We start from the raw sequence: 20,940 nt of genomic DNA on the forward strand, positions 1-20,940 counted from the left end.
TTCTTTTTATCTGGTCCACCATTGATAGGCACCTAGGTTGATTCCATGTCTTTACTATTATGAATAGTGCTCCAATATACATATGAGCTTATGTGTCTTTTTGGTAGAACAATTTATTTTCTTTTATATATACATATCCAGTAATTGGATTGCTGGGTTAATAGTAGTTCTGTTTAAAATTCTTGGAAAATTCTCTGAAATGCTTTCCACAGTAGCTAAACTAATTTACATTACCACCAACAGTGCATAAGTGTTCTGTTTTCTCTGCAGCCTCACCAGCATCTGTTATTTTTTTTTTTTACTTTTTAATAACAGTCATTCTAGGATAGCTGGCAAGCCACATGCAGAAAAATAAAACTGGAGCTCTACCTTTCACCATACACTAAAATTAACTCAAGACAGATTAACGATTTAAATGTAAGACCTCAAACTGCAACAATTCTAGAAGAAAACCTAGGAAACACTATTCTGAACATTGGTCTTGGGAAAGAATTTGTGACTAAGTCCTCAAAAGCAATTTCAACGAAAACAAAAATTAACCAGTGAGACCTAACTAAAGAGCTTTGCACAGCAAAAAAAAAAAAAAAAAAAAAAAAAAAAAAGCACCAACAAAGTAAAAAGACAAGCTACCAAATGGGAGAAAATGTCTGCAAACTACGCATCCAGCAAAGATTGAATATCCAGAATCTATAAGGAACTTAAACAATTCGACAAACAAAAACCAAATAACCCCATTAAGAACTGGGCAAGATACATGGACAGGCACTTTTTACAACAAGACTTATAAGCAGCCAATAAACATGAAAAAATGCTCAACATCACTAATCACCAAATAAATGCAACTCAAAACCACAATGAGATACCATCTCACACTAATCAGAATGGCTACTAGTATGAAGTTTCTAGGAGAAAAATTATAGGGCCTAAGAGATGCAGTCAGGGAACAACACTTCAATACATTTATAACCTACTAGATTCCAACGCTGTCCTACCTGCAATGATTAGGTTTAGATTCTTCTCTCTCACTTCGGACACTGTTATCCTTTGACTTCAACATCTATCCTAATTCATTTAATATTATGGACTCATATCTTAACCACCAAAACTCTACTCAACTTATTTTTTTATAGTATTTATTTTTGTTTGTCTGAGATGGAATCTCACTCTGTTGCCAAGCAGTTCACTATAACCTCTGCCACTTGGGTTCAAGTGATCCTCCTGGCCTCAGCCTCCCAAGCAGCTGGGACTACAGGCACGTGCCACCATGCCCAGATAATTTTTGTATTTTTAGTAGAGACGGGCTTTCACTACGTTGGCCAGGATGGTCTCGATCTCTTGACCTCATGATCCGCCTGCTTCGGCCTCCCAAAGTTCTAGGATTACAGACGTGAGCCACCGCACCCAGCCAACTCTACTCAACTTCTATCAACCAACACAGTCATATCATAAAACCTTCCTTCTACAGTATACTTTCTCCACTGCTAAAATCTCAAATTCTGAGTTTCTTCTCACTACCCTTTCTCTTCAACTCTATTCATCCTCATGCTCCGCTCCCCAGGAGACTTTATGTTCAAGTAGAACATTTAATTAAAAGGTCCCAAGTTCGAAACCAAATGATATTTCCCTTGTCTAATGTTTTTATTAGACTGAGATCTTCAAGGACAGAAACCATACATTTTATTATTCATCATTATGTCTACCCTTCGTTTTTTGAAAAACAATTAGCACATATAGAAACTCAGAAATGTCTGATGAGTGAATGGTCAAGAGACTTTATGCTCAAGTAGAACATTTAATTACAGATAAAAAAGTCCCATGCTTGAAACCAAAGTATTTTTCCCTTGCTTAATGTTTTTATTAGACTGAGATCTTCAAGAACAGAAATGATACATTTTATTATTCATCATTATATCTACCCTTCATTCTCTGAAAAATGATTAGCACATATAGAAACTCATAAATGTTTGATGAGCGAATGGTCATTCCTGAATTATTAAATATTGAACATTATTGTCAGGCTTGCAGATATCTTTCATAACAAACAGAACTGGGAGAGGAGGAAGCAAAGGAAGGACAATAACCAAATTCTTTCCGCAAAAATGTTCCCTTTTTGCCCTTCCTCCATGATATTTATTTATATTATTAAACAAATCTAGAGCCTTAGTACCTGAATATCTTATGTGTAAACTATTACATGATCAGTATTAACCAAAGAGGGAATTCAGAGTAGAGAAAAGGATTAGTTGGTGGAAATAAAATTAGGTAAGTCAGTAAATTCAAGAGAAAGGATACATGTCAGTGAGATCCTGGGGAGAAAAAGACAACACAATGTCGAAGGTAGAATATTATAGAATTTTTTTTTGCAGCATTATTAATATATTACAAAGCTGGACAAAATTGAGCAAGAAAAAACATAAAGTTGTACTGGATTATAACACAATGTGTATGATAAATATCTATGAACTTATACTGATACAAATGATTGAATACATTAACAAATGGGAAAGAATAAATCTTCCATGTAAAATAATTCCTAATAATTTATGTAGATACTCTAGCCTCAAGATGGAGGGTGTCAAATAACTCCCTAATCCATAAGTGTGGGCTAAGAATAGAGACTTCCTTCCAAAAAGTACACAAAATAAGTATAAATGTGTAACTTTACAGTAGAGAAACCTGACGAAATTATTTCAGCAGGTGATCAAGGTTCACATTAACTGTGGGAAGTCATGGGGATAGTGTGTACCTTTGATATGATTTAATTAAAATGGCAATTTAGCTCTGTGGTCTTTCTCCCCAAAACCCATAATCCAAGTCTAGTCATAGGAAAACATCAGACAAATTCCAATTGAGATGCATCCTATAAAATATCCGACAAGTACTCCTCAAAACAGACAAGGTCACCAAAAACAAAGTCTGAGAAACTGTCACAGCCAAGAAACCCCTAGGTAAATGTGACAATTAAATGTAACATGCCATCTTGATAGGCTCCTTGAACAAAAAAAGAATATTAGGTAAAAACTAAAGAAATATGAATAAAGTATAGACCGGTTAATAATACTGTATCAACATTGGTTAATTAATTGTAACAAACACACCATACTAATATAAGATGTTAATAATAAGGAATACGTTGTATGAGGGATATAGGGACTCTCTGTGCTATCTTCTCCAATTTTGTGTAACTCTAAAACTGTTCTGCAAATCAAGTCTATTTTTTCAAAGATCTTTTTGGTTACATCAAAGATTGGTCTCTAAGGTTGTGCCCTTCTTTCTTCGCTGCATATCAATTAAAAGTCCAAATTTCTTAGCTTAGTATCCAAGGACCTAGGAGATTGCAAAATATTGTCCCTTGATCATTTGCAGCTCTCCTTATCAAGCAGTGAAGGCTTTTCTTCAAACTTGTGTATGTGGGCTTGGTCAACAACTTGCTAGTATAAAACAACTAGTGGCTTGAAAAGTGCTCGAACATTCGGTTATAGCTTCTTATGCATATGTTGTTAAATGAACAAGCCCAAGCTAGACAACTGAAATGATGACATGGAGGGAAACTGAGGCATACTAGCCATCAACCTGTCAGCTAGACATGTGAATGACGCCATCCAAAATCCCAGTTGATCCTCTAGCTGACTCCAACTGCATGGGTAAACCCAGAAAAAACAGCACAAGAACTGACCAACTGCTGACAGCCCCAACTGCTCATCCATTTGGTAATGAACTAATAATTGTTTTAATACACTAGAGGTTGAGGTGTTTTGTTACACAGCAAAGCAGCAAAGGTTGACTAATATACCTCTCCATTACTTTATCCCACCCAAGTCATATTTCCAAGATTGTTTTCCAGAATTCTCCTATGCCCCACCCAAACTGCATGATGTTTTTATTCCCTAGAAATGCTTTGCACTGTCCTAAATATTTACTCATGAAACTTCCCTCGGCCTGAAGTGACTTTATTCTCAAATCCCTACTAAAGGAAATGCCACTCATCTTCCCCTTCTACAGAAAGTCTGATATATAAATATAAGGAAGAGGAGAAAACTTGGTTCATCAGATTTCCTCTTAGAAAGAGCATTGTGTTCCTAAGAAATGCCTTGGTGGTAAGGGTGAGAGCCTGAAGGAAATGGTATTGATTGGGATGTAGACTCAGCTCCAGAAACAGAAACCCAAACTATAAAATGATTAAACAGAATATACGTTTACTTCTCTCTTGTGTGACAGGGCATAGTCAACCAAAGATAGGCAAGATGCTTCGACAGTGTCAATCCATCTTGTTGCTCCACTATTCCTGCTGCCCTTATCTGCACAGTTCCAAATGACTTATTACCACTATATCCATATCCAAGCCAGAAGGAAAGGGTCAAGGTGAAAAGGAGGGCAGGTTCATTCCTTTAGGGAAAAAATAGACATTGTACTTCAGTTCTGCTGCATCACATTGGCCATGGTCATATAATTATATCTGGTTGCACAGAAGGCGGGGAAATACATTGTTATCTTGGCACTCAAGTATTCTACTATTACTATGGAAGAAAGGAAGAAGGAAAATGAGGTTCACTAGTCACTAGCACAAGTAAGCTCAAGTATATCAGCCTACTAAAATGCTATATAAAGGGCAAGAAAACAAAATGGCTTTGTTCCTGAGATGTAGGAAAGTAGAAAAGACAAAAAAGAAGCCACAGGAATGATGGAAGACTGTAATTCTTCTCTGAAACTTTTAACTCTATTATGAATTTCTTCTCTAAAATATTAAAATGAGAACACTGATGGTAATTGCTAAAGAAACTCAATTTTTTAAGGTAAAATAAAGTACTGTATTTCTGAATGCAAAAATAAGAGGAAGAGGGAGCCATGATAGAATGAAACTCTGATAACATACAGAAGACTATGGAAAGCTTTGAGTGTAATTGAACTTTGGAATTGGACATTTAAGAAAAACTTACTACCGGGCATGGTGGCTCACGCCTGTAATCCCAGCACTTTGGGAGGCCAAGGAGGGCAGATCATGAGGTCAAGAGATTGAAACTATCCTGGCCAATATGTTGAAACCTCGTCTCTATTAAAAAATACAAAAATTAGCTGGGTGTGGTGGTACATGCCTATAGTCCCACATACTTGGGAGGCTGAGGCAGGAGAATTGCTTGAACCCGGAAGACACAGATGGCAGTGAGCCAAGATCATGCCACTGCACTCCAACTTGGTAACAGAGTGAAACTCTGTCAAAAAAAAAAAAAGAAAGAAAAAAGATAAAAGAAAACCTTACACTGATTTCAAGAAATAGATAGAAGGTCTAGCTGACATCTGAGTAATTCCAGTTTCTTTTAAAATCTGGAACATTTAAACAAACAAGTGTGCTAAAAGCAGAATTAAGCATACATGAAAAAAACACGGTTTCTTTAAAAATAATCAGTGTAGCGTTCCTAATCATGCTACATATAGCAACCATAAAGTTAGCAATTTGAGAGTGCTTTAGTTAGACATAACATAGTGCTAGTTTTAGCTACTGGAAATAGACATGAAGTATGAATCACTTTCCTAACTGAAATATAGGCTAAATGTAACTATCACAGATTTTAAGAATATCACCTAAATTTCTTCTCAACCACATTTTGTGTACTGACACCAAGATATCAGTAAAGGAAACAGGATGAACTGGCCAATTTCCAGTCTTCCAAAGAGGCCAAATGGACCATAGTTTATAATGTTAGTGAAAACTACACAACAGATGGATAACTGTGCACTTCTGACAGATTGAGACATGGCTGATTACAAAATAATTCATTGCTGAATAGGCCTCATTACCATTAGAAGCTCTCATGGAGAAAGTTTAGTCAGGAACAAATAAACACTAACAGTCATCAGGAAAACTTAGGTAAGCTTTGATGTTTCATTATTCACAGAAAGTGAACTTTCAGATGTTAACCAGATATAACACAGGTAGCCCTCTTAGAAGAAACTGCTTGTTGATCATTAGTCCACTCCTTCCTACATAAGCTGTGGAAGAATAGAAGTTGAAAATATCTGGTCAACTAGCCTATGGAGAACATCACTGTGTCCTATTTGAGAACTTCAGTTTTCTGCCCAGATACTCAGGTAACCTCTATGTTACTAATTACTGACATATAGAATTCAGGTAATTTCCATGACTATTTTCCTTTATTGCAATATAATAAATATGAGAATACCTGTTACACTGACAAACACATTCCTTTTCTGCACACCCTATGGCTTGCAAGTGCTTGTGTCCATTATATATCAAAATATTCTGAAAGTAATAAGCAACAAATTCAGCTTCTAACATGTAACATTTACAAAGTCCTCATCTTTTTAATCCTTTTATCTCTTGTGAGCAGACTCAACATCTCAGAATTTTGCCCTGTAACCACTTCTGATCTTGTCTCTATCACTGGAAAGGACTCAAGTAGATGCTCTATTTCCAGCTCTTTTGAGATTCAGGGGCATCTCTATAGTCTTTGGAATATCCTCAGCTGTGCTGCTTGTCTCCCAAGAATAATGGTTATTTCCAAGTACATGTTTCTGCCAATCTCCATTTCCTATGTTGCAGTGTTGTAAACTGGAACTCTAGTCCTGGTTATTTATTCTGTTTCTCCCAAATCCCAAAATCTGTTGTAAAGAAAAAAAAAAATAACGAATTATGACACAGATGCATATGTTGTACAAACTTATAACTATGCAAAACCAAATACCACTTAATATATATGCTATGTGTCAAATATTTGAGCTATTAATATCTTTGAGCTATTAATTGGTTGCTACTCCTTCCTACATATTTTTGTGTCTATTATGTTTCTCCTACTATAAGGGCAGCTTTGATACTTTCTATACTGAGAGAAAACATATATACAAACTAGAACAAATAAATTAAATGTTTAGTATATTTTTATGGATTTATATGAGCCAATAATATTGAAATCCAGAGCTTTTGATCTTTAAGAGCCAGGAATTATGAAGAAAAATAGACTTGGAGAGTCTAAAACATTTCATGTGAAAACTAAAAGAAGGGCATAGACTACCTAGATCAGAGTTTATACCATGAGCCAGAGCACAGGGAGACTGCTGATGACAAAAAGGCAGTTTTTCCAACCAAAACAAAGTCAAACTTTTGACAAACTAACATGTACCAGTAGGTACCTGAGAAAAGCCCCCCATATGATACTCCCTTCTTGGAGTCAAAATCCTAGGGCAGATGGAGAGAAAATAATAAAACCTTATATTTGGGGAGAATCTCAGGGAAGAAGGAATTACTTTCTGGTTTTTCAGAGTTTAGTCAAGAAGATTTTATGTCCTTGTTAGCTAATGCTAGGAAAAAAATTACCTTGAAACATAATGGCTTAAGACAACAATAATCATTTTATTATTGTTCACAGTTTCTATGGACCAGGATTTTGGGAAAGGCTGAGATAAACTTATGAGTGTCTCATGCTTTTGCAGTGAGATGATGGCTGGATCTGTAATAGTGGATGGAGTGTGTCCACAAACGCCTTTGCAAGGCGGAGTCTAATCTCTGTTCCCTTGGGTGTCAGCTGGCCTTAGTGACTCACTTCGTTTTCTTTTTTTTCTTTGAGACAGAGTCTCACTTTGCTGCCTAGGCTGGAGAGAAGTGGTACAATCTCAGCTTACTGCAACCTCCGCCTCCTGGGTTCAAGTGATTCTCCTGCGTCAATCTCCCAAGTAGCTGAGATTGCGCAGGCACCTGCCACCACACCCGGCTAATGTTTTACTTTTAGTAGAGATGGGGTTTTGCCATGTTGGCCCGACTGGTCTCCAACTTCTGACCTCAAATGATCACACCACCTTGGCCTCCCAAAGTGCTGGGACTACAGGCATGAGGCACATGCCTGGCAAGTGACTTACTTCTAATGGACAGAATAAAGCAGAAGTGACAATATGAACTTCTGAAACCACAAAAGGCATTGCAGCTTCCTCTTTGTCCTCATTCTCGGATCACTTGCTCTCTCAGGAAAGCTGGCTGCCATGTTGTGAGGACTCCCAAGCAGCCCTATAGAAAGGCCCATGTGGTGAGGAATTAAGGCCTTCAGTCAGTTGCCAGGGATGATGCGTCTTGTTAATAGCTGTGTGAATGAGCCATTTTGGAACTGGATCTTCTCATCTCAGTCAAGCCTTCAGATGACTGCAGCCTCAGCTAAAATCTTGATTATAACGTCACAAAAGTCCCTAAGCAAATCAGTCACACCACTTCTGAATCCTGATCCACAAAAATTGAGATTAATAAACTCTTTCTGTGGTAAGCCACTACATTTTGGAGCAATTTGATATTACTATGGGGAAACAGGTAGTTAATATGGAAGAAAAGCTGGAGCAGATAAGGACTCTCCAACCATTCACCTCTTTTCATATACTCTCAGGCCTCTCTGTGGTTTTTCTGCATGGGCTGGTTTGGGCTTCCTCCTAGTATAGCAGCTGGACTATTTACATGGTGGCTGATAGGTCTTTTATGACCTATTTTCAGAAGTCACATAGCACTACTTCCTGCGTATTAAATCGGTTGAAATTGCCACAAAAACCGTCCAGTTTCAAGAAGCAGTCATATACCACCACTTCTCACTGGGAGGAGAGTCAAAGTCACATTATATAAAAAGCTTGTTGGATGGGAGATACTGCTGTAGCCATCTTTGAAAAAATATGACCTGCTACACTGCAAGCTTTAGAGGGAAGTCCCATAAAGAACAAGGCATGTGAGTAGCAGATTAGCAAAGTTATAAATTTAGGGGTCATCAGTGTATAGAGGGCAATTGAAGCCATTGGAGTGGATGACATTACTTAGGGAAGGAGGATAGGATAAGAAAGAGGCATAGGCTTAGGGAGTCACCTTAAGCGACTCTAAAACTTAAAAATCAGGCCAGCAAAAAAGTGTTTAAAGAGGTAGGAAAAATTCGAGTGTACTGTATCAGAAAGTCTAGAAAATGCATATTCAAAGAAGAAAGAGGTGGTTATTTCAGGAGCAAATATTGCTGACAAATTAAGTAAAATGATCATAGAAAATTGGATTTAGCAATGTGGAGGTCACTAATGATCTTCATGGCACGTTATGAACCGAAACCAGACTATAGTAGTTGAAAACATATAAAAGGAAGTAAGCATAGCTCTGTGTGGAGATGAAATCAAAAGCACAAACAGAAGAATTAGCCTTGAATAAGAGAAGGAACATCTCTAGGGTTGGAGGGAAGGAATTTAGAATGAGCACAGATGAACGCATGGGGATGGAGGCAGGCATTTGAGGGAGTTTATGCCTAAAAGTCTGCATAAAGGTCATTTGCTTAAAAGAATTAAAAGGAATAGTCATCAGGTTGTGAGAAGCACTCTGAAAGCTTGTTACAGAGTGAAAAACAGATACATTCCTTGCAAACCTATAATGTATGATCCATGACTTCTAAGATTTCATTGGAATTGAATTTTATCTTTTACTTGTTTAAACAATAAAAAGAAAAAGAATCAACCATTTTGCTATTTAAAATTTCAAATAAATAAATAATTAAGAGTATCAGATTTTAACACCAAGTGAATATGAGAATGGTAGGAAAACCCAGGTCACCTGTTGCATATTACCATCAGTTGTAAGCCATTTACCCTACAGAAATCCAAAATCCTTCATTTGACTTATTACTTTATCAAAAATATTGTTGTGGCAAAGACAGATAGGAAAGCCTTAAAAGTAAAAGGCTTCAGATTTGTTTTCAGTTTTACCCATTGCAGGAGACAGATTTCTTATACAGTGCTATATTCACTATGGCCTTTTCAAATAACATAGTTATTTACAACATTATGTATGAGACATTGTTGTATCACATATTTCTCCAGCAACTGGTCTACAATGGTGAAGTACCATGGATTCCTTCTCAGAGGAGATGGTTGTGAAAATTTATTACAGGTTCAAGATCAAGAGTGTTCTCAGAGAATGATTCCATGGCAGACAGTTCTTTGCCAAAAGAATAGAAAAAAAAGATTGAAGCATCAGATGAAAATGGACTTCTGTTCAACAAAAACAGAGCTTATCCAATAGAGAAAGGAGTTTCACCTTATTTCAGAAAATGACTGATAGCCTTGACTTGCTACACCAAATTGAATTAACACAGGCCAAAAGTTCTACATAAATGTAAATTTCTGCTTAAGAAATGTAAATAGACACAGAAAAAAAGACATTAGAGATACTATGCTGGAGTCACATATCTTTCTTATCCTAGGTTTGCTAAAATAGATATACTGCTGAAATTACAAAACATTATATATAATAATGTTATTCTCAAGTCTAAACAGCCCATAGAAACGCTCCTTTCTATATCCTATTAGCCCCAATTTTATTAAATTACAAATTATAAATAATATGACTTTACCAGGTCTGCCCACTTAAGATGCAATCATTATAACAAAGGTATTATGCTATGAAATTTAATTTGGTATAGTTATATTTACAACTTATTACAATGTAATTCTTAAATTAGATATTAAAAGACTGGGTTGATATTTCAGGTAATTTTAGAGGAAAATTAACATGCTTGGCAAACAGTGTTTTCTGTTGCTCCAGATTCTAACTCTTAACAAGTTCAGGTCAAGAAAGATCTTTAAATTGCCCATGTTTATATACATATGTTGTATGTCTGTTGATTTTTCACACAAGGGGACATATGTGCTTCTCTTGTGCATAAAACACTTTGCCTAAAACCATGAAAACAGAAATTTCCAAGAAGAAACACATTGACCCATCTTTCCTAACATTTGTAATTTAGCTTAATCTGATACCAAGTGATTTTGTCACAGGATCCTTTGGAGGTCACTCTGCCAGCCAGAAACCTCTGTGGCTGGCAGCACCTCTGCTTAAGTTACACTCACACCCTCTGGGACCATTCCACCCACTAGTCCTGGCAAGTTGCCCTCCGCTCGCACCGGCCTGGGTACCATGCCTACTGAGGGCGGGCCAGGTGTGAAGCGGTGAGGGGTATGTAAACAAGCAAGTGTGGGGTCTGGCCACTGCACACAGATAGGCACACTAGCTGCTACAGCAGGGCAGGCAACTCCAGGCACCAGAACAGGCATCTGCTCCATGTAGGGCTGCAGCTGGACCACATATACTGCAAATAGCTTCCACTGTGGGCACTGATATCTGGACAAAGGGAAAATGGTGACACCCAAAAACATGGGAGTCACCAGCAACTGCAGAGCCCTCAAGGGAAGCTGGTGGGAGTCATGTTACAGCTCTTTCCCACTGCCTGCAGCTCAGTGAACCAGGGTGGGTACCTGTTTCAGCTCATTCAGTCCGGCTACCTCACTCCAGCCCATCATTCCCAGATGGTTCAGCCCCACCACCGCTTCCTGTCACATGGAGCAGCTGTCCAACACTGGCAGAGGGCGAGACGGCTATAATATTACAACTCTAGCTCAGGGAATCCCAAGGTCTGGGCCCCCAAAAGGGTCACTACTCGTCACTACCACAGTCTAGCAAATGGGAGCACGTCATCATCCACTGCTCAGTGAGCCAGCCAGGAAAGTGCTACACCCCTTTCCATGCCCTCCATTCAGAGGTCCTGAGTTCTTGTCCTGTGTCCAGGAAACATGAGGTTATGTGGATAATCAGAGGGTGAGCAAGGTAGAGAAGAGTTTCACTGAGTAACAGAACAGCTCTAGGCAGAGAGGAGACTCAAAGTGCATAGCTCCTATCTGCAGGGAGGTAGTCTGACTTGTGGATAAGTCCAGGGATTTTATGGGCTCAGGATGTGTGCGTTAACTTGTCCATGGGTGGGAGGAAGTATGTGCTGACTGGTCCATCAGTGGGCCTGGAAAAAGCATCATTTGATTGGTTGAAAGGCTTCAAGGACGTTCTCACTCCAGGTACTGGATTCTATTTGAAACTGGCGGCCTCGTTTTAAGGCTTCAGGCTTGAAGGTCAGGTTTCACCAGGACCTATCTCATCTGCCTAGGAATTGGTCTGTCTCCTGCTGCTATCAATTTGATTCATATTTTCCCTTTATCCCTCATTAAGTTGTTAATTATGAGCAAGTTTCATAGGCAGTTGCCAGTAATTTAGTGAGTAATTTACCCAAAAAAGTTTGGCACAAAGATACACTATACCACTATAATTAAGCTCCTCCATTAGAAAATGTGCTCCTTGAGAGCAGGGATCTTGTCTATCTTGTTCTCCATATTTCATGTGCCTAAAATAATGCTCAACCCAAAGTAGGTACTCAGGAAGATCTGCTGAATGAAATGAATGAGTGTATCACCAATGTGCAAATTCCTGAAAGTTATAAACATAGGAGTTCCTTGTTTCTTTCTCTTTCACTGCATATCTTGTGCAAAGGAATTAATATAGTGAATAGAAGGGCAAGGGGATTAATCTACAAGTCTTTTAATGCTAGAGAGCGTTCTCATATTTTGATTTCAAAGTATAATCCTTATCCCTTTAGCATTATTACTGTTCAGGCTTGCCCTTGGCTGCCATAGCATATCGTTAGCAATTAAGGCCCCAAAGTCTCTATCTACTGTTGAAGTTACTACTTGGGAAAGAACAAAAAATCTGGCTGAACAATAGGGACATCTGCTGGCTAAAATGACATGCTTCTATTCTTAAAATATTGCACCTAGATGCACAAGACTTACACAGTAAGGTTTAGAGTAACACCACATGTGTGATGTGTTAAAATAACCTCTTTCCACTTGAAAAATAGGTAACATTTGTTTGTTTTCTTTCAGAATTTTCCAAGTAGCAACACTATCTGGAAAAATACTCTGTGATCTCTGGTAGTTAGCTGTTCTTGCCAAAGAATAGAAATGGCTAGCTTCCAGGTCTTCTGGCTTAAGACAATTATCTTTAATATCAACAAACATTTAAATGTCTGCTAAGTTAAGGTACTGCGCCATATACTGGCAAATCAAAGTACATGGCAAAGGGGGAAGATGGCCGATTTCAGCTATGTCTAGATATGCGCTGAGCTCTAGTCTTGGAGAAATAGGAATACTACTCAGTCTTAAAAAAGAAGAAAATTCTGCAATATGCAACAAAATGGATGAACGTCGGGGACTTCACAGAAATACAAATACTACATGATTTAACTTATATTAAGTATCTAAAAGAGTCAAATTCATAGAATCAAAGAGTGGAATGGTGGTTTACCTGGGGTAGGGAGAGGGGATGGGGAGTTAGTAATCAGTGGGCATAAAGTTTCAAGCAAGATGAACAAGCTCTAGAGATCTGCTGTGCAACATTGTACCCATAGTTAATAATGTTTTGCACACTTAAAATTTCATTAAGAGGGCAGATGTCACATTGTGTTCTTACCACAATGAAGTTTTTTGAGAAATTCAGCTAACTTTTGCAAGGAATAGCCTACCACCTGGCAGTGCTGTGCTTTCACCATTTTATAAACATTTTACAAGCCAGTTGCTTTCTCTAAATAGGCTTTCAGGCACTAGCTGGACAAATGCCTTGCCATGCTGCACCCCCTCCTACGCTTGTTTATTTTCACCTTTCTGCTTAAGTATCTCCCTAGAAAGGCCTACTCTGAAGTCTCTATGTAAAAGTTCACTTTCAGAGCACCCAAATGGTATCTTTCTCAGAACTTAAAAAACACGGCAATTATTGCTTAGTTAACTAATATATTGTCCCTCTCTCTTTCATGCTAGATTATAAATGAACAAGCCTTTGAGTCTGGGTCCAGATATTCTCCCATTTTAGTGAAGTATCTGAACTGTTTTATTTTGTTTTACACACCAAAATTACAAAAAAAGAACAAAAATTTTTAGCCTTATTGGCCAGGAATATTGAAAGCCTTAGCTCTCCATTCCCGTAACTTGGTAAGCAACCATTTTTTTTTTTGCTAATATTCCATCAATAGGCCTCAACAAAGATTGACCATAAAAGAAGAAAAAAGTGAAGTGGATATACAGAGGTGGTCACCAGGCTGAGGTATTAAAAGGATTGTAGAGATAACACACATAGAAAAATGCAGGGTGGGGAAAGGATTGTAAGATGGAGTGTCGTAAGGCCCAGAGGAAAGCCTACAGCAAGAATGTGAGTCAGGAGACTATTTGGTAAAGCCTGATGTGTAGGCTTAACTGGAACAGTTTGTTCATTCCTCTGTTAGCATAGCAATCCCCTTCAGATGGAAGGCCCTACAGTATATACTCATCAGCTATACTAACAGGACTCAAGAGACCGTGTAGAAAGTAAATTACTTAGTAATTGTATTTTTCTTTTAAATCAAAGCTTATAAACATCTTTTTTTATAAATTAGCATGATAATCATGAAACAACAGAAACTGCTTCTCAGTATTTGAAATATTTCATATTAATGTATCAACCTGCCATTAAAAAAGGCAATTTCATCAGCATTCAATCAGTGATGAAGTTCATGAAAGTGTTATAAAACCTCTGGAGTCCAACAAAGTCAATTATAACTAGCAAATGCAGTAAATACCAAGCTATGCTATAAATACTTTAATAATTATTGTTTAGGATAGAAATACTTCTCATGATTTTTCTACAAAACATTTAAAACTTCATGCATTCCCTAAGTACACACTGACTAAGTAGTGAGGTACAGATAACGTAGAACTGCAGAAAATTGCTCTAGGAATCAAGTTGTATTATGGATAGTCTTTGACTATTCAGGTTAAAGGGAGAGAGACGTTACTATGATTAACATATTTTTTAGGTTATGTATTAAGCTAATACTAAAATACACTTGTCATCCCCAAATAAATACCAGCTGACTTGGAAAAAGGTAGTTACAAATGAAAGTCAACAAGTAAGGGTGAATTTAGTTATGAGGATGCACTTGACTTTTTTTTAGGAAATTAACAGCAGCATGAAGGCTGACCTAAAATTTTGCAGAAGAGAATGCACAGCCCGACCATAATTTATCTATCACTATTTTGTGCCTTAACGAAGTCCTATATGGTAATGTTTTATGAAAAAAATGTGGCTAATTAGGAATCACCTTCTTACCAATGTTCATGTCAACAATTTTCATATGTAATTATTATTTTATTATAACTGCTCTTCCAGTAGTTGTATGACTTCTCTGGCTTTGGAGTTTAATAGTTTCCATTTTTAATGCTTAACACACGTCAGATTCTAGGTAAAGTATGTTGTCAACAATATTTTGGAAGGTAGATGTTACTACTCCTACTTTTCTAAAGTAAACGAAGCTAAAAGAGGTGAAGTGCCATATTCACTACTAAGAAATGGAGCCAATATTCACATTCAGGTTTGACTGCCTGAGACCATACCACAATACTATTCCGTCTCATAGTTTGGCCTACATAAACATTATTATGTACTTATTAAAAAATGGAATGATATACAGCTTAACTCCAATAGAATGCAGAGTGCCACAAATTAGTAATAAAATTATCAACACAAGAAAATGCTGCTTCTGACATTTATTTTTGAAAACTGGCCAAACACCTCAATCCTCCAGTAAAGTAAAGCATTTGTAAACTGGCTGTAATCATTTGTTTTCGTATGAAAGTAACGAAAGTGTATTTTGTGGGCTGCAACCGCGTAGTTCACAACACAGCCTCCAGAGCTGAGGCTTCAATTCTGATTCCACCACCTACTTGGGAGCCTTTGGACACATTCCTTCACTTCTCTTTGGTTTCTGTGTAAAATGGGATTCATTTCTAGTAACTGTAGCGATGTACTTATGAACACCAAATGAGTTTAGTACACGTAAAACATTCACATGACACATAAACACTCAGAAAAATGCTGACTCACACTGCTGAATCCAAAAGCTTATTTATCCTTTTCGTTAATAAGGGTTTTAAAACGCATTTTCGATTTAGGATGGGTTTATACAGCTGCAACCTAAGGAGCATCTGCATTTTTAAGAACTGGGCACAACAGAAGAGCATCTTCCCAGTGTAACAGTGAGATCACCCTCACAGAGGACACATTTCATCAACTGCTTCACACACCCAGACAACATCTCATTTTAAGCCCCTGCCGCAAGGCAAATAAAGTACAAAAACACACTCTCCCTGTTTTCTTCAGCACTGAGATCACCGGTTCCTTCCATTCCACAGCGCGGCTCCCTCGGCTCGGAGCCACAGGGGAACTATGAAAATCGGCCCGCGGGGACTAAGTGTCCCCAGAACCAGAGGAACGACAGTTGCGTCAAAGCAGAAGGACCTCTTTTACAGCATCAGCAGTGGTATAGTCAGTGCAGAGATTTCCTAGCAGAAAGAGAGAAGGACAGCAGACATCCCCACTGAGCACCGACGTTCCAAACCTTTCAAGACCTTTTTTCGCGCGCCGACACAACCGGAAGTGACGCGTTCAGCCAGCGCGCGGGGCCACCCGCGGGACACACGAACGGGAGGGGCAGCGTGCGGGGAGCTGGGGGCGGGGCGCGGCCGCAGCTCCGTTTCCGGTGGCTCGTCGCACTCGCTCACTCCAGCTGCAGCCACTCTCGCCCGTGGCTGCTTCCTCCATCCTGGTATTTTTTGGAGCCTCCATCCTGGTTCTTCCAAAGTGCCCGGACCCAAAACAGGAAGTAAGTGCGATGGAACCTTCAGGTCCCAACCGCCGCCAGGGCCGCTCCGCCCAGTGGAGCCTGTCCGGCCCCCTTTCTGCCCGCTAGCTCCCGCCGGCTGGCGCAGGCTGCCGGCGCCCTGGCACCGCGGGCGGGGTCGGAGTCTGGCCTTCCTGACGTTGCAGCTGCCGTCCCCGCACGTTCCGGCCAGTGCCTCCCTCTCAAGGCCGGGCGGCGCCCGTGGCTCAGGCTGCAGAGTAGGGAAGCGAGCGGCCGCAGAGGCACAGCAGCGATCCGACGGGGGCGGAAAATGGCGGCTTCGGAGGAGCTAAATGGCGCCGGGACCCCTGGGGGGGTGGGGTGGGCCGGGAGGTTGGGTAGAGAACTGGGCCACAGGGAGTGGGGACAGCAAGGAAGCCCTATTTGCTTTCTCGTGGTATTCCTTATTTAATTTTTATTTTTATTACGTTTTTCGGTTTTGTTGTGTGGTGCAGCGTTGGAGAGAGGTAGGCTTGGGTGGGGTTGAGAGAGTGGGGGCGGGTCTCGACCCAACTTCCCCCGCTTTGCTTTTTTGTTGTTGTTCTTTTACCTTGTTTGCGCTTTAGATTCTTCTTTAATTTTGCGGGGATTCAGCCTTGCTTGGCGATTCACGGCTTAGGCAGAGAGAATCGGGATAGCTGGCCGAACCGCCTCTGTCAGTCTGAGTCTCTTTAAAGAAGGGATGTGGGCTGGGGCGCCCGGACAGAGTCCTGGTGGAGCGCGGAAAATGCGTCTGTAAAGAGTAATTGGCTTATTGTGCCGATATCCCAGAAAGTTCTTAAAATTGTTAAATCCACTTTGTCCTCTAAAATGGACTTCGCTTTGAGAATTTCTTCAGGGAGGTATGTAAATTGTTTTACCACAATCTCCAGAGTAGATTTGAGAGTAGAAGTGGCCAAGTGCCCTTCTGTGCAGTTGAATGATAGAGCATATGTTTTTATATAAAAATATTCGGCGTCGATAAGAAAAGGGGTAATCGTATACAGTATCAGTCAGGACTCCTCCCTTTCTCTCATTGAATTTGCGTAGTAGCTTTTTTCGCAACTCCATTCATTTTTGTGTACCTCTTTTTAATGTACATAGATTTGATTTTTGTTTGTGTGCCTCCTTTCTGACAGGCGAGGCTGCTTGTTGGGACGTCCTACAAAATGCATATTTTGCAGAATCTTTTAATATTACATGTCTTGAGCTTAAAATTGTGCCATTTGGAATATTTTAAATTAGTTATACCTGTGTTTTTAAATCGTAAGAGAAAACCATTTGTAGCTTTTAAGCTCCAGTCCAAATACGAAAATATTCTTCCCCTATGTTGAAAGTTTTACAAAATCCGTTTTTCTTTTTCAGTTAAGGGTTTTCTTTTGTTGTTGTTGCTTTTTTGTTTGTTTTACAGGCTGTCTTACTGGTATTTCTTAAGGGTTTTCATATTTTTTCATTACTTCAAATTTTTTTAGGCTGGTTTTAAATTTGTATTTCAAGTAACTTTCTGAGGATTATTGTATTTTAACAAATTAGATAATTTACTATCACTTTCTACATTTAAAGAATGACTATGACGATACAACAAAATCTTATCTTTTTCTCTTATGTTGTAGTAGAAACAAGATTTCATGTATTTGGTAAAGATTTACAAATCTTGTTAGGATTTAGAGAAAAAAGGTTAAAACTACATTTCTTAACATGCAAAAGTTATCTTACTGAGAGAATCCAATTTGGTGTGGGAATAGTTTTTTTCTTCCATACACAAAGCACAAAAGCCAGCCTCATTCTGTCTGGAAAAAACCATTATGTTGTAGGTATGAAAAATATATTTCATGATTTGTGGTGATTTTTGTCTCATTTTAACTCCCAATACTAGGTGCTTCTATATGCCACCAAACAAGCTAATTTTTTTTCTTACTATTTTAGTTGATAGGCTCACCCCAAATATGCTTTTTGGGACTGATTTAGCACCGCATATTCTGCGTGAATCTCTTTATTGATTACAGTTGAGCTAATGGTGGAGCCAAAATGCTATTGCCCTGTCTTCATCAACATTTAACCAGTAAGTACTGGGCATTGCATCTTTCTTAGAACTTTAAGTTCATACTTTGCAGTTATATATGAATACATTATATAAAACTTTTTCTTTGAGTGTTCAGGTGTTACAAGTATTTTGAGGGGAAGAAATCAAAGTTTGGGGGTATGACTTGAGCTTTGAAAACAGAGTATAGCTGGGAAATGTTTACTAGTAAAGAATCATATCAAAAGTAGGTAGCTGTCCTGTAGCCCTTTTTTTTAAAGATCTCTTTTTTCAGTGCTTCAGTTATCTCATTACACTCAAGGGGTGCTTTAAAGGTGGAGAGATAGTGTATGTATTTTATAAGGTTAGTTTGATATCACTACTTAGTATTTAAATAGCAATGAAAAGCTTGTCTTCACCTTCTTTGCAAAAATATCTTACCTATTAGCCTCATTTATCTCTCCAACATCTACAGACCCTAATTTTTATTAATAGTGTAATAAACTTACATGCCCTGAAAATAACATCTCGTTATTTTAAACAGTTGCTTTTGCCATGCTTCATTAAGTGCATTGGCTTAAATTAACACCTGTGAGGATGAATGAGCTGATGTGAACAAGTGTTCCCTAAGGATTTACTGCCTGGCACATAGATGTTAAAATATTGAGGGAGCTTAGAAGTGTATTGACGTCTTGCATCACTTGTATTAAACACATACCTGTCTGTTGCAAAAACATCAAAAGTTTAGTAAGGAACAAAGTTTAGGAAGGGTTCATTCTGGTTTTTTTATGTCATTTGTAGAGACTGCATATTTAACACTGAGGTGTTGTTATGCCTTTCCAAAATGGAGTTTCCATTTTCATAGTCCATTTTATTCTCACTACCATCATATGTTTCCTATATGAAAGGATTTCCCAAGAACTGATATACTTTTAAATCCTTTGCAGTTTCAGCTCCAAAAGATTTTTATACCTCTAAATGATACAAGATGATCCAAGAAGTTGTAAACTAAGTGATTTTTATTAAAGTAATTGCCAAGTGTTAAGGATAAAACATAGTTGCCAAATGTGACATTTATTTGCTTTCATGTCATTTCTCCATTTATCTTGATGATGCTTTCATTTTGTGAAGAAAATTTCTGTAATAGAAATCACAAACAGATTTTGTGTTTGCTTTGATTCTATCAAGGTAAGTTTAAAGGAGGAACCTGTTTATCACATTTTCTCCTCCCCACCAAGTTTGTAGAAAGATCGTGCATTTCATGATTGAATACTAGAAATAAGTTGTCAGGAAAAAGCACACTGGAGAGCTCATTATACACAGTTTAATTTTCTATCATCCTATATATTTAAATGTCATTTTTAGTGTCATTAAATGTACACTGTTAGGTCTTTCTTCAGTCACCAGTGGTCAAAGCTAATTCATTCACTTCCCATCAGGTGTTATGCATCAGAAATGTTCATTAGGTTTATTTTACTGCCTGTGTATATATTAGTATCTAATGAGGAAATGTGCATTAAAACTTAAAAAAAAAAAATACACCGTAAATCACAGGTGTCTGATGATACTGTGTAAGCTTCTGATGGTGCCTTGTATGAAAGTGCTCAGTTTTGAATGGATGAAATCTTTAAAGTGTAGCCAATAACACATTATTAGCTCTTAAACCATACATAGGGTGAAAGATAATTTTGTTGCTTTTTAATAAGCAATACAATTTTATTGTCGAACCAGATATGAAATGCTGCACCTTAAAATCCATGCTATCAAGTAATTCTCCTTGTTCAAGTAATAATGACATTGTTTTCAATAGTTGGTAATTGAAATCAACATTTTAAGCATTAAAGCTTGCTAGAATAGAATAGATTCCACTAACAGCTCTATTGACATTTTTATGATATATAGTCATATTTTGCTATCTTAAAACCAAGCCATAGTAAACATTAATTAGGTACCTTAATTGAATATGCCTTATGTTCATTTATGGTTCTGCTTCTCAGACTTTTCCATAAAGTACATAGAGGAAGAAATCCCAAGGGGCTTGGCACTATAGCACAAAACAATCTTCCTCAAGTATGTAGCGTTCCCATTCCGATCTCGAGTAGAATTGGTACTTTGGAAGATGTTAGGCTTATTCTGTGACCTTACATGTTGTCTGACAGCCCTGTGGGTACCCATGTTTAGGATGTATGGATTTGTTACCTATTACCTTCCACTTAGGTTTTCTACTTAGCAAAGTCTCGTTATTTCAGAACAAAAATACCTTCCAAATTCCTTATATGTTACTATGCAATACTCTTCTAAGTATTTTTTTAAGGCATTAAGTATACATTAAGTTATACAGTGGTTCTTTTGGAGTTTTATAATAACATAGCCTCAAAAACAAATGTTGAGTAATAG

General features: G+C 38.1%; 1 protein-coding gene across 6 annotated transcripts in view; it reads left to right on the top strand.

Moving 5' to 3' along the window:
- The first annotated feature begins 16,387 nt into the window (after window positions 1-16,387).
- The window catches only part of DMTF1 (cyclin D binding myb like transcription factor 1), a 43,456-nt gene continuing 38,903 nt past the window's right edge, over window positions 16,388-20,940 (top strand). The window contains exons 1-2 of one of the 6 annotated variants that reach the window (XM_010344958.3): window positions 16,388-16,526; window positions 18,450-18,585. The gene's annotated coding sequence lies outside the window, so the exon portion shown is untranslated. The other 5 variants (XM_074379353.1, XM_010344964.2, XM_010344973.2 and 2 more) reach the window with 5 other exon arrangements.

Source organism: Saimiri boliviensis, chromosome 10 (assembly GCF_048565385.1).
Source record: "Saimiri boliviensis isolate mSaiBol1 chromosome 10, mSaiBol1.pri, whole genome shotgun sequence".
In the NCBI taxonomy this organism is placed as follows: Eukaryota; Metazoa; Chordata; class Mammalia; order Primates; family Cebidae; genus Saimiri; species Saimiri boliviensis.